Genomic DNA, 15,441 nt, shown 5'->3' with positions numbered 1-15,441 from the left:
CCTTGAGGGGACAAGAGGGAAAGTTCATCACATATCCCATGGTTTGATTTCACACAAAAGCCCTTGAATAAGCCGTCTCAGCCCCAGAGTGCCTCTCCTCCACAGCTGCCTCAAATCTCTCCTCCTCTTCCCTCGCCCAGCTGCTTAAAATCCCCTCCCACCTCCCAGCAGTCAGGCCTTCCTCTGGACGTGGGCGCTTCAACTAGTAGGAAAACAAAAGCCCTAGAGATGGTAGAACGGTGGGCGTCTTGCTTCCGGCCCTGTTTACATGAGGCCTATTCACCCCATCACATTAAAAAAATTAATTTTGCATACAATGAGGTACATCCATATATGTGTACTGTTTAATGAGTTTTGACTAATGAATATACCCATGTAATCCTCACCACACTCACCACGTGGAACACCTCTGTAATCCCATCCAGCAGGGTGTGTAAAGAGCCTTGAAAGTTTTCATAACTCTTCTCCCAATAAATTTATCCTAAGGAAACAACTGGAGATGCACAGAGATTTATGTTCAAGGATATTCCATATGGCGTTATTTGCAATGGCAAAAATGAATTAGAGGTTATCAAAATGACCAACGAGAAGGGGGTGCTTAAATCCATCATGCTTCACCAACAAAAGAAAAAGATAAGTAGCTATTGAATACGTCATAATGTTGATGAATGGTCCATGCAATTGTCGCCCCTTATCCATGGGGTTACATTCCAAGACCCCCAGTGGATGCCTGACACCATGGGCGTACCAAACCCTACGTCTACAATGTGTTTTCCTCTACATACATATGTACCTACAATAAAGCTTAAATTATAAATTGTGTACAGTAAGAGATTTACAATAATACTTAATAACAACATAGAACAATTATAAAAATATGCTGTAACAGAAGTTATGTGAATGTGGTCTCTCTCTCAAAACATCTTGTACTGTATTCACTCTTCTTGTGATGATGTGAGATGATGCAAAGCCTATGTGATGAGATGAAGTACTCAGAATGGCATGCATTTCCAAACTTCATGAATTGTTTATTTCTGGAATTTTCCATTTTATATTTTTGGACCACAGTTGACTGCGGGTAACTGAAAATGTGGAAAGTGAAACCACAGCTAATGGGGGACAACTGTAATCAGTCAATGTTTATGATAGAATGTTTAAAAAGGATACACATCTGTATATTTAATCTGTGTATTTAGTTTCATATCCATGCATGTATGTGTATACACGCATACACACAAATATATGTGTCTCTTTTGCAAAGAAAAAATACTGAAAGTAAATACAACAAAATTTAAGTAGTGGCGCTTTCCAGCGTGGTAATTGAAATGTTCGTCTACACTTAATTTTTTTATGAAAATAAACATGCTACCTTTATCAAATAGTTATTTTAAACTTGACGGTATTTCCATACATGGGTTGTACTATTTGTAAATTTAACTTGTTTCATGATCTGTGTTGTATGGATGTACTTAACCATTCACTCACTCATTCATTCCTTTGTTTCACATGTGTTTATTGAATGTTTATCACGTGCTAGATCCAGATCTAGGCACTGGACACGCAGTTCTCCTGGACATGACCTAGGTTGACCAGACAGCATAAATACATCCAGAAAATCTTAGGAGGTGGGAGATGCTGAGGAGAAAAGTAAAATGGCCGTCTTTCCTATTCCCTTGGTTTCCTATCCTGACCTGGCACTGTTAGCATGTGGTGGTCCCGGGGAGAGAAAACCTGGATCTTAGGAGCGCTCCAGGGTACATTACCACCGGCACTGGCCCTCACACCCATGCCAGGATGCTCAGATGTGCAGAGTCAACAACTGTGGGAGGGAGAGCCGTGGTCTGAGAACCCCACTGGGCCACAAGGACACTCCTAAGGGGGCTTTCCCTAGCCATCGATGACGCTGTCACTCCCCACACGTCCAGACCCTAAAAAAGTTGCTTTTTACCCCAATGTTAACTATAAAATGGAGTGGAAGAAGAATGAATGGATTCAGCTGCCCCAGATTTTCAATTTTACATGCAGATCCCGTTTCCATGTAATTTTGTTGTGTGAAGAAGGCAATGACGGGCAGCTACGGGAGATGACAATGGCCGTGGGACAGAGAAGGTGAGCCTGGGGGATGGACCGTGCTGTGGTCGGGGGCCACCACATTTCAGTAGGTAACCACGCGTCTCATTGCGAAGGCACCTTTGGAAGAGCACGTGAAGGTGGTGAGGGAAGCCGCCAAGAAGGTAGCTGAGGGAGCGTCCTGGGCAGCCGGGGCCCCGAGAGCAAGGACTGTGTGTCACGCACAGGAGCAGCGCCGAGGAAAGCCAGGCTGGGCTGCGTGAGTGAGGGGAGAGGCCAGAGGGGCCTTTGGTGACTCGGCGGTAAGCAAGCCATCGTTCAGCGGCTGCTTAAGATGACTGACGTGATTGTTTGTGAGTTTTAAAGGACCCCTGGCTGCTGTGTGTGGATGAGATGCCAGAGCAGCGAGGTGATGACACCCGTGATGAGGCTGTGGCAGAAATTTAGGTGAGAGGTGATGGTGGCCGCAACCAGAGCAATCGCAGGAGAAATGAAGTGTGGGCTCTGGAGACATTTTGTTTCCAAATAGGCAAGAGCTGATTCCATTTTTTGTGCTCTGTTCAGCTTTCCACATATATTCCCACAAAGACACAAAAACAAAACCCCGTTAGGTCATCTGTCTTGACTTTGTGTTCAGCGAAGTGTGGTCTGAGGTGCAGGACTCCTGCCCCGAAACTCATGGACGTCTCTCCAAGACCCGTGCTTTGCCAGACCACGCCAGGGACTCCGCATCCTTCCTTGAACCCTGGCATGCCCTGACCCTGATGCCCAGCCAGCTCTTTCCGGGGCAGCCCTCAGAGAACTTCCAGCCTGGCTGGTGTAGAAGGGGGCGTGCCAGTAAAGAACACGTGTCTTGGATTTTGTTAACAAGAGCTAAGCTTCTGCTGAGTGAGGCACTGGGGCTGTCCTAGCAGCTAGCGTGACCTTAGTTAACACAAGTCACCTCTATCCAGCAGCAGCTGTGTGCCAGGCACTGTACGGGGGGTTTCACATTCATCATCTCAGGCAGTGCTGTCTGGTAGCGGCCATTATACTAGTTTTACAGATGATGAAACAGAGGGTCAGAGTGGTCCAGTTTATCCAGCTGTACTTGAGCAAGTCACCATGACCCAGAAGCTCTCCCTGAGCTCCCAAGGCCACATTAGTGCCTGCTGGACCTTCACTGCCATTCCCCAGGGGCTTTGGATGCTCTCCCCGGAAGCTGGATGTGAGCTAGGGCTCCACCTTGTCCCATCACCCTACCCAAGGCTTCTGTTACTCTCAGCGGACAGAGTCCTTATTCTTCCCCTTCCTTTTGTTCCAGTTTTCCCACCTCTGATTATCTGGGGCTGCTCTGCTTATTCTCTGAAGGACTCAGAGAAGCTGGACACCCCAGCTGAAGTTTAGGGCTGTGCAGAGGGTGACGTGCTTGGGGCTGAGTCACAGGCACATCTGTCTGGACTCAACCTCAGCACATTTCAGTGCTTTCATCATCATTTTTGCTGGATTTGTGACTATAAGTGCCTTTACCTCCCCCCACCACTCGCCTCGCCCTTTACAACTTTCTACATAATTTTAAAAAAAAGTCACAGTGAGTGGGAATGGGCGCCAGAACTTCTGTAGGAAGCCAATATCATGAACCCTCAGGGTCAATTTTAACCTTCTTCCCTGATGGTGATTCATTTGGGGGAATAGTTCAGATTTCCCTGCCAAATTTCCCTGCTGTCAAATGTCCAGCTGGATCTTGTTAGTCTTCACGAGCCAGCTTCTCCGGGTTCACCCATCTGGGCGCGGCTTCCAGCAAAGCTGGGGGCTGCTGTCGGTGCTGGGACACTGGGCCAAGTCCAGGGGCTTCCCAAGGCTCTGCTCCTTCCTCGGCTTTAGTTCCCTGGTCTCCGCTTTGATGCTGCCTCTGCCTCCCGCCTGCCCTCCGAGCCATACGGCTGGTGTGAGCTGTTCCTAGCACTGTCGGCTTCCCAGGGGGTCTTCCTGTTTGTTTGGAATCATGGCTCCAGAGCTGGACTGTACTTCAGAGATCCTGAGGCTCAGTGTGGAACCAGTTCAAGGATCCCTTTCCACATTAGTCCTCATTCTGTGACCCACATGGTGGGTGTGAACTTGTCAGATTGAAACACCAGAGAAGGAGTATTTGAAAATCCAGTTGCTACAGCCCAAAGATATTTGACAGTGGGTGATGGGAGACAACCAAAGAAGAAAGGGCCCCTGAGCATATGCATAAGGGAAATGCCTTCCAAGTAATATGAAACCTGGAAAATAGATATGGTTTTCCTGCCTTAAGTCAAAGATGTCTGTGAAAACCTTCCCGACGCTGTTGCAGAAAACCCTCTTGTAGAAGGGACTTGGGCATATGTACAGGGAAGAACCAAGCGTGTATGCATTCAAGAGGGATGCTGGAGTGCCAGTCTTTGCACACATTTCCCAGGAGATGTTAGAAACGGAAACAGCACAACACAAAAAAAATTGGTGGAGCCTGAATACTCATGAATATCAGATTAGAAGACTCAAATGAGAACAGTTGTGTTTGATAGGAGTTCTGGTTCAAGGAGTTGCCTGGTCATATGTGACCCAGTCTTTGTTGGGTTTCCCCTAAAAGCAGACTCTGGCCAAGGTTTGGTTGCAGGTCATTTGTTTAGGATGGTATGTGGGGTGCATCAATGAGGGAAGTGAGAAGCAGGACAGAGAAAGGTCAACAGAAGGTGCATTGATCACAACCAGTTAGCGCTGTGGTTGCAATGCTGGTGAACCACCCACCTGCTGGGGACCCGCTGAGAAGCTGGGGGTGGTGTGATGAGGAAGGGGACACTGTGTGCCCATCTGTCCCCTTTCATCCCTTTGGTTAGGATTTTCCTGGGGAGGTTAAGTCCCCTGTACTTCCAGGTTGCCTGCCCTCATTGTTGCTACAGAAGGTCCTTAGGTCAAGATGCAGGAAGACATGGGCCCTGAGGGAGAGAGCTGCCAGCACACCTGGAGCTATCCCCTGTGGCCGCAGGGGAACTCAGAAGTGGGCTGAGGAGTACAGCATATGCAGCACTGACTTCTGGCCCGAGTGGACATGAACACATAGCAATTGAAGTGGAGACGTAAGATCAAATTAATGAAAGTGGGTTTTCAAGAGAGATCTATCTATAGCAAACACTACGCTCCTCGTTACTTTAGTGGGGAGAAACGAGGGAATTCAATGACTGAGCAGATATTCTGAGCTCTTACCATAAGCCCACTGCATGCCCAGCGCTCCACAAGATGGGGGTCAGTGTTTTGGAAAAAGACCACCTGACGTCCAGTGGTCCAGGAGCCCCAGAGAGAGTCATTCTGCTGTGACCTGTCTGTGGAGTGAATTTCCACCATGGCTCTGGCTGCTTAGCTCCCGGGTTCCTGTCCATTTTGAAATCAAACCTGCTTTTCTGGTCTTCCTGTTATTGTCATAAGATACTCAACATCCTTCCAATAAAACAATTTTCTGTGTATGTTAACCAGAGTAAGTTTTTGTCACTTGCAACCTTGAACCTGGACTGGTACACATTCAGCCACGCACTCACTTATCCAACAAACATAGGTTCAGCGCGGACACATGCCAGGCGTGGGATGAGGCCTTGGTCTGCACAGGTTAGTGCATGTTCCTGCCCTGCTGGGCCTTCCATGGCACGGGGAGGGGAGGCAAACTTACAGACCGGGCAGTGAACAAGGACCCATCGGGGGGCTGAGAGGATCTGACGGGCTGCCTGGAGGTTAAGGCAAGCCCTTCAGAGGAGTTGATTTACAGCTAAGACCCAACCGGCAAGAGGGAGTCGGCGTGGGGTAACCTGAGGGAAGAGGATTCCAGGCTGAGAGAACAGCTGGGTCGAAGGCTTTTCTGAGTCTGCCACGTGGAGTGGGGCGCGTTGGAGGGAGAGCAAGATGGCTCGTGTGGCTGGCGGACCAGTGAAGGGGCAGTTGTAGGACCTGCAGCCCTGGCCTCCAGAAGGTGCCGGCTGGAGCCAGGTGCTGGCCATGGAGATGGAGAAGGGAGGATGGCGTTGAGCTCATTTTGGAAGTAGAGTCAGTCGGACTTGCTTATGGATTGGACAGGTGGGTGAGGAAAGGAAGTTACATGGTTGAGGATGCCTTTTACTGAGAGGAGGAAAAATGGGGGAGGAACGGCATGTTTGGTGTGCTTTTTTTTTCAGAGGTGGATGGTGTAATCAAGAACAAACAAACCCGCCTCCCATGAGGCTGGGAACCTAAGGTCGGTGGGGCTCTGGTTTGGAGGATGTGGGCTGACTGTGTCTTGGCCGCGAGCACAGGTGTGTGTGTGTGTGTGTGTGTGTGTGTGTGTGTGTCTGCACAACACACAGCAATCTGTGCCATTTAACAAACTGTGTGTGGTTCATCCAATGGTATAAGCTTTATCTGTCCCAATTCACTCTCCTGATAATTTCCAAAGGGAAAAAAAACAAAAAACAAAACTCAGAGCAACAGAAACAAAGTGGTATAGTTTTTGTTAAAGGGAAGCACTTGAGCTAATGGGGTTACCGACACTCCCAGTCTGTTGTCCATCTTTGGGACAGGAATACTGGGCCCTGACGTGACTGTCAACTCAGCCGCTTCAATGAGGTACGTGCTTTGCTGCCTCTCAGTTTGGACGTGCGTGGTCTGTGCCCCACACTCCAGCCAACACCTAACTCCCCACCTTCGTGACTTCCTGGCGGTCTGCCCTGATTCCTGCGCCAGATCCAATGCGTGTGACCTCTGACAACGCTGTGGAAAACAGCGTCATGATTGAGAATGCGTTCAGGGCTGTGCAAAGAGACTTCAAACACGTCTCTTATCTTTGTCTTTCTGGACTCTAGTGGGAAAAGAATGCTTGACCCTTAGTTACACCCAACAGTTTCCGAATTTCCCACCTCATCAAGGGAACTAATGCTACTCATGATAAGACACAATTTCAGGAGAACAAAAATAAATATGAGCCATCTCCAGAAACAAAAAATACTTATGCACATTTTATACGGTTTGGCATAAAGTTCCCCAATTAGAATACATTCTAATTCTGCTCCATTCTATTCTACTCTCATCTCATCTTAGAATATATTCAGAAAACTGCGGCCTTCTCTGAGCTTTCCTTGGGAGAGACGCAAGCCGAGGACTGGATCTGTTTAGCCTCAGGTTCTAACCAAGTGGCTGACAGTAAAGTAAATGTCTGAAGGGAATTTCTACCAGTGGCTTTATGAATCACACAGGGATAGCTTTTCCTCAGAGGACCGGACTGCAACGTATCTGTGGCTCAAATCTCCCTAGTCCTCATCTGAGTTTCAAAATAACCCATTTTCACTTCAAGGATGCTCACAGGCAGGTTCTCTGTGGTTCACCTGTCCCCCAAGACCTCTGTCGGGTGGAAATCCTGGGGTCCACCTGGGGTCCAGGCTCTTGTCCCTGTAACCATCCGATCTGACTTTCTCATGCCTTTTAAGGAAACACACTGGGCCTCTGGAGGCGTTTCAGCTGCTGCATTCCAGTTCACACACATGGAACCCATTGCCTGCCATTTAGCTGGAGAGCTGCTGCCAGCGTGGCAGGGAGGAGGGCTAAAAATAGTTGGGCGTAGTTCATTAGCCTCTGCTGTGGCAGCCCCTTTTCACCTACTGCGAAAGTATACTAACTGTCTGCCGGGTCTCACTGGGACTCTTATTCGCTTGTTTGGCCGAAGTTGTCACTCAAACCCTACCCTAAATTAATGTTTGGTTTTTAGACAGGAGTTCCACCAGCACGGTGTCCTTCAGTCCCCTGGTCTTATAATGACCCTGACAGTGAGGCTCACGCCTTCTTAGGCCCCTGGGCCCCGGACCCCAGCTTTCTCACTCTAGATGCCCAAAGTGGGCAGATTGCAGAGAGGCAGATAGCAGCTAGCCAGTGAGGTGGGTTGGCAGAGAGAAGTGGACGGCAGGTTGTGGATTCTGTGGCTCCTGCTTCGTGTGTCTCCAACCCAGCTGCCAGTGAGAATATAGTGGTATGACTCCCCTACCTATGGCTCCGTGGGTGTTCCTTTTTGGCCTCACCATGTCCTGCGTTCTTGTGTGGGGAGCGGGAGCTGAGACCCTGCAGGCCGCCCTGCATGACAGAGGCTCTTAACAGTCCAGCTGAAAGTGATACAGGCACAATCAGGGCTGTGCCATGGGTGGGAAGGAGTGCGGCATCCAAGGGGCGTCGGGGCAGAACGAGAAGACTTGGTGGCTGGTGGACACACCTGCACGGTTCCCACCTTCCCACGATTGCAAAGAGTTCAGTGACACATAACCTTGCGATAGATGTTAACACCAGTATCTTTTGTCACTGGCGAACCAATGAGAAGCAATGGAGCATGTGATGGAGGATGACACACATTCCTGTCTGTTGGCACGTGTCGCCAAAGGCCCCCGCAGAGAAGTGACACCAACTTAGGTTCCTACAAATGGGCTTGGAAAGGTCTCCTTTGCCTGATAAGTATACGTTCATTTTACTAACTCTTTGCTAATTCGATATGCGAGACTTTATGTTGCATTACTTTAATTATTTAAATGACCAGTTAAGTTAAAATTTTAAACACGCTGAATTCATTCTAAACAGTCGTGAGAAGTCTAACAGCAGCATCTACTGCGATGGCTTCTCCAGGCCAGAGACTGCTCCAAGCCTGGCACACATCTCTTCGTCCACCAGCACTGATGTGAGCTCTTCATGCTGTAGCCAGGCCAGCCGAGGCCCAGAGAGGTTTGTAACTGCCCCGAGTCACACAGCACTGAGTAGACAAACTGGCTTTTGAATGCAACAGTCTGAAAGTCTGCCTTGCCAGTGGTGCTATTTTTTTCTTTTTTGGCATATTTATTGCTCTATGTTAAGAATGTCTTTACTTATTGAATGAGTTTCACAAATATTGTACATTTTGAAAGCACTTACCCATAGAAACAACCAGTGTCCTTTGATAGATGATTGGATAAAGAAGATGTGGTACAGATACACAATGGAATACTACTCTGCCATAAGATGAAATACTGCCATTTGTGACAACATGGATGGACCTTGAGATTATTATGCTAAGCGAAATAAGTCAGACAGAAAAAGTCGAGAACCATATGATTTCACTGATATGTGGGATATAAAACTGAAAGCAACAAAGGAACACGACAAGTAAATAAAGAAACCAAAAACTCATAGATACAGACAATAGTTTAGTGGTTACCAGAGGGTAAGGGGGAAGGGAGGTGGTAGATGAGGGTAAAGGGGGTCAAATACATGGTGATGGAAGGAGAACTGACTCTGGGTGGTGAACACACAATGTGATATATAGATGATGTATTATAGAATTGTACACTTGAAACCTATGTAATTTTACTAACCATTGTCACCCCCAATAAATAAAAAAATAATAATAAAAGCGCTTACCATTTTCCTTTTTTTATGTGGCTTTAAATTTTATGAGCTAATGTCTATCTTTCCTTAGACACCTCATCTCTGCAGCCATGCTTACAAATGTATCTCTATTTCCAGGTTAAAAAATTGTGCAGTGGATGCTGTTTGGGAGCTCCCCAGGCCCTGGGGCCCTCTGACAGCTGCCCTGTGCCCCACCAACCAGTGTCAGAAGCCATGTCTTACTCAAGGAGCCACAGCAAATGGCGAAGTCCTGGGCAAAGGGCCATAATGGCCAAAGTGTCAGCTGTTAATTCCGGTGGCAAAGTGAGTGTTGACGATCACATTAGGCAGTCAGGGCGTAGCACGGCTGACTCAGACACCGTGGCTACCACAACTGAAGCTGAGAGGCATCTCACCAAGGTCCCGTTGCCAGGGAATCGCCAGGTGCTGTGAACGAGGCTTCAGGGTTCTCAGCATCTCGGGTCATCCTTGGGCCCAAAAGGCAATTGGCTGATCTCAGCTCTAAGTGGCTGGCTAGTGGAGAAAAATAGGGGTCTGGGAATGGGAAATGGGGGCAGCAGTGCCATGGCACAACATTGCATCTCTCCCCAGCCTCGTCCCTCTCCTGGAAGGAGCCCAGACCAGGAGCACGTCCCTCTCTGTCTTTGGTGTGGGTGTGGGAGAAGTAGCCTTAGTGCCTCTCCTATCTTTTGTTGCTGGATCCCCACACCCCAGGGCCTAGGTTTCTTTCCGTTTTGTTAGGGCCTGGAAGAGTGCCTAATTTGGTTGAAACACACAGCGGCTAGGAGTATAGAATGAGGCAGCTTGTAAATCCTACAAGACTCCCAGAAGCCGTGCTGCCGAGGTCCTGGGCTGGGTAGTGTGAGGCGCATCTGATAGTTGGCTTAATGGGCGGTCTTCTAGTTCATCATCGCCTAGCGTCTCTTCCTGTGCTGTCCACATCTCCTAATGAGACTCCTCTTCCGAATCTTTCCACTGTGCCTTCTGAGTCACCTCTCTCATCAGCAAACTCCTTTGGTATCTTCGCTGGTTTTCAGAATGTTTGTTCTCCCATTTATCTTCCTGGAAAACTGGCTTTCTGCTGTTGGGAATATCCTCTGCCTCAGTCCTAGCAAGGGTTTTCTTTGGACCCCAGCTATACCGGCCCCCGAGGATGGGTTTGCCATCTTGGCTCCCCCTCACCGCCTCCCAGAGCTGTTCTCGTGCCCCCCAACCTCATGAAAACCGATCCCTTCCATTTGATGGCTGTCATCTGCCCACCTTGATCACTTCCCTCATCACTCCTCTCGCTGTCACTCCCTGCATTCCTCCACCCCAATAACTGTGACCTTGAGGATGGCAGTGTTGATCCGCAAAGCACAGCTCAATAACCTTTCTGCATGAGACTCTCCATCTCAGATACTGGTTCTGTGAACCTGCCTTGTGGCAGTAAGGAAGCCCCCGGTGGCTGGGTGGCAGGAGAGAGAGCTGGTAACTGGTGTCAGGCGGGGACTTCTCCAGGGAAATGCTCTATGTGTAATGCGCTGCCTCGTATGAACCCATAAACTTTGAGTAAAACTGTAAAAACAAAACAAAACCCCCCACAAAACCCTATGAAACTGATTAGTTCAAATTGGTGCAGAACCAAAGCAAAGTCACACTGTGGCAATGGGAGAAGATCAAGGCTGGAGGCCAGTGGGGGGAAAACAGACATTTGGGTTTCAGTAATTTTCATATATGACGTTTATTCCTTATTATTCCTTGAGTCTTTGGGAGCAAGGATTTGGATAAGTGTGTGTGTATGTCCCTCACAGACCCGCAGAATGCTTTGCTCAATGCACATGCACAGGATGGCGAGTGAATGAGTACGTTGGCTGCGAGGTGGTGAAGAGGATTAGGACATCCCCAGGGCCATGTGGGGCCAGGTGCCAACATCCAGCTGAGGGCAAGCTTGTCTCAACTACAAGGCTGCCCGCCTCCAAACCCCTTTGAGGAAGGCAGGGAGCTGAGCATTTGATGTGATGCCAACGTGAGGCTATTTCCTGGTCTCCCCACTAAGTTGGAGGTCGGAAGGGTCACATGTTCCATTTGGAAGCTCCTTTTCGTCTTTGTCAAGTAAAACGTGGCAGCAGAGTCGCCATCTTACTTCATTACTGTCTCTCCGTTCTTTTCGGCTCTATCCCATAATCATTAGTGTTTACACTATTTTCATTTTCTTTCTCTTGAATACTTTTAAAGCTTTATTTTGGTAACTTTTTAGACCTTTTGAATGGCATCTTGGTTGTTCATAACCTCAGTTTGTGCTACTTCATTTTGCCTTTCTAAATTAAAAAAAACAACAAAAAACATTTCAGGTTGTTTCCTTATTCTTCTCATTTCTTTGAAAATGAACTTTGTAAACTTCAGGGCTTGTATCTTCTCGATTTATTTGTACTGCCATTAGCTTATTTTCTTTAAAGACTTTTTAGTTTATCATAAGACAGACACATGCAAGTCGCATCTGGGGACCAGCTGTGAGGCCCTGGGGTGGCTCTTTGATCCTGCACAGCCTGTCACAAACTCTCTGTGGATGCGAGGGAGCTGTGAGCGGCCAGTGACAAGCCTGCCCTGGATGGAGTCACAGCAGCGTTCCTGCAGATTTGGGAGCCCATCCACATGTTCTTGAGCGTGGAAGGGCTCTCCTTTGGGAACAGCTCCTGTCATTCTAGTGAGTGAGACATGGCCATGCCTCCTAGGTTGGCAGTCACGAACCGCACGTTACCCAGCCCACCCAGCCCGGAGTCAGGGGAGCCCAGCAGCCCTCCTTCATTCAGAGGAAGACCTGGGTTAGTGCAAGCAGAGTCTGCAGACATGGGAATGTGGCACGAGCAAGTAGCTGTCCCTCCTTCTGCCACAATGCAGCCTTCTGCAGCCCACATCTACGTGGTTTCCTCAGAAGGAAAACGGAACATGATTTATAGTCTGTCTGTGAGATGTGTCAGTGCCACATGAGGTGGACTGTGCCGCATTGCGTCCTTACTCGGGACATCCTGAGGGACAGCAGGGGAGGGAAAACCTCCTAAAGGTAGAACTTTAAGCGATCACCTTGTCCACTTAGCATGAAGTAACCTCACCTGGGAGGAGAGTAATGGCTAACGGGACCGCATCCTTCTAACGTTTACAGCTTTTGTGGCAACCAGGGTAACACGGCGAGAGACGAGGGTCATGCTGACTAATGGACCATGACATCAGAGTCAGGGACTCCGAAACAGCAGCACTGGGGGTTAGAGACAAATCAGTTTGGGGTAAAAGAAGGCTCCTTTTGCAATGAACTCAGAAGCTGAGATTATTCACATTCTGTCAGAAAGCCCACCAAAGGTCCCCATTACAGGTGGGACGGTGACTCTCACTGGGGATCTTGTTAGCTTCTTTCCTCCAATGGCCCACAGCTGAAATCACCAGGAGCTTAGGGCAAAGCCTCTCTATGGGATCTGTGATCTGGACTCCACTCCATCAAGGTTGGCCCGGCAATTGCCACTGGTGTGTAGTCAACTTGCCAACAGCTGTGACCAATCCTGGTCTCCTGGTGCGGTGTCTTGAGGGACCAACCAACAACCCCATGGCAGGTTGATCACACTGGACCCATTCTATCCTGAGGGAACAGCGATTTGTCCTTCTTGGAACAGACACTTATTCTGAATTTGGGTTTGCCTTTACTGGTTACCATGTCAGCCTCAGGCTGACAGAGGCTTCATCTTGAAAAATGCTTCCACAGTTACCAATGTAAGGAAAAAAAAAGTATAAGGTAACCTACATCCTGTGAGTTACCACTTCCCACTTATATGTCACTGGTCACATCCAGGCACAAGGCCAAACGTAACTTCCAGGGCGTAAGAAGGACCTTCCCACTAGGTTGCTGGAAGGAGAGAACCAGACTCCATGTATCACCCTAACGACTAGTATAATGGCTTCCTGCAACCTCAGTTCTGCGCCAGCTGGGGAATAGCACCTTGTGATTTTGCGTTGCTGTCCTGCAGGCTTTCTCTGTGCTCTTAGCCAGAGACCAACGTGTGGTGCTGTGCCTTCCATAACCGTTCCGTAGGCATCTAAGAACAATGAAGTGGGAGGGGACATGTGATTATTTTCTCCAAGTATCCCTGATAACCTGATTGCATTTTGTCCTGTGTGTAGCCACGATGCTGGGATTTTCTGGGCTAGAGCTTTCAGTATCCTCAGCAGGGCTGCTTCTTCTAACCTTACAACTGTGGTTCCGTCCACTGAGTGGGAAATGTGCAGCTACTTGGCCATTCGGGGTTGCTCCTGCTACTGGGTTAACCAGAAAAGAAATGGGGTGTAGTGCCTGCATGATTGACCTTGACCCTGAAGGGGAAACGAGCTCTTTGCTACAAACTGGGTGGAGAGGAGGCCTCGGTGCTCCCTGCGGGGCCTCCCTGGACCACCAAGCACAGTGATGAAGCTGAACTGAAAACGACTGCAATTCCACGGAGGCAGGACCAGCAAGTGCTCAGACCCCTCAGTCACGGAGGTGAAGGCTCCTCCTTGGAGAAGAAGAACCTCAACCAACCAAGCCCATCAGTCGTAACAAACGCGCCACACTCATGCCAGGTGTTAGTGATAGAGGAAGCTGTGTGTCGGGGGTGGGGGTGGGGAGACATGGGAGCTGCACTTCCTGCTCAATTTTCCCGTAAAACTAAAGCTGCTATAAAAAAATGAAGCCTACTCACTAATTAAAGACACCCAAACCGAAAACCCTCATGACATTCTAATGGGAAGATATTGACTGGCGTGTGTTCTTTGGAGAACACCTGGAGAAAGGGTTCACAAAGAGGCACCTTGGGTAGCTGAAGGGTTGGCTGCAGTGGACAGTTGTCACTGGGGCCTGCCCAGCACTCTCTCTGCCAAGCAGCGCACCTCTCCCTTTGCTGTTGGAACAGCAAATCCGGCGCCCACCTCCCTGCACAGTGGCCAGAGGGCAAGACCTTCCTCTCACTTCCTGGTTTTGCCTTGAGTCTGCAGCTCCGCCTCCACCCCAGTCTCAGGCCTGGTCCTGATTTTTGCCTGACTCTCGCTCCCTCCAGGTTCACTGCGCCAGTCCCTGCCTGCAGATGGCCTGAGCCAGGGGGATGAGGGCACAGCTCCTCTCATTCGGGAAGAAGGCCGATCACTTGGGAACCAGCCCGGTGGCTCTTCCTTGCGTGGCCTCATCTATTGGACACATCTGAATGCGCTTTCCCATAAGGACACAGGGCCTGGGTCTCCCTGGCTCCCTCCAGCCACATCTCGTTCCTCTCAACCCTATAGCCTGTGTGGCTAATATCCTAATCTCCAGCATGCCTGGTGTCTGAATCCTCTGGAGAGTAACCAGAAAGGGAAAGAGTGGTGGGGGTTCAGGTAGACATTCTCAGCAACAGAGAAGAAGGTGGCAAGCAGTGAGTTTAGAGGCTGGAGGCAGCTTGTTGTACTGGGAGGAATCTGGGCTTAGAGGGGAAAGGCACGGGGTACAGAGGACATGCTGGTGTGAATTTCAGCCTTGGCACTGAAGCCGTGTGGAGCTCCGAGGAAGCTTCCTAAGCTTTCTAGCTTCAGTGTTCCCATCCGCAAAAGCCATTTGTTGAGCTAATGTTTGTGGAATGTTCTTTGTAATGTACAGTTCAATATAATTTCTTACTTTACATTTTTAGTGAATATTTGCTTTTGCTATTATAGAATGCTATTTTTCCTCGTTATCAAAAGGTATTATAAATATTACCAGTAAAGCTGCAAGCTGCTTTGCATTTTTGTTAATTCATGTCTTGGTTAAGAGTGAATGATCTCACTGTACTTGACTTTTTTTGCTTAAAATGCAAAAGAAATTTTAACTATAGTAAACATACAATATTATATTAGTTTTAGATGTACAACATAGTGATTAGAAAGTTATATAACTTACAAAGTGATCACCCAATAAGTCGAGTAATCACCTGGCACCATATGTTGTTATGTTACTGACGATATTCCCTATGCTGTGCTTTA

Source organism: Rhinolophus sinicus, chromosome 17 (genome assembly GCF_057876585.1).
Source record: "Rhinolophus sinicus isolate RSI-liver-muscle chromosome 17, RSI-T2T, whole genome shotgun sequence".
Classification (NCBI taxonomy): domain Eukaryota; kingdom Metazoa; phylum Chordata; class Mammalia; order Chiroptera; family Rhinolophidae; genus Rhinolophus; species Rhinolophus sinicus.
This window is presented reverse-complemented; position numbering follows the sequence as displayed.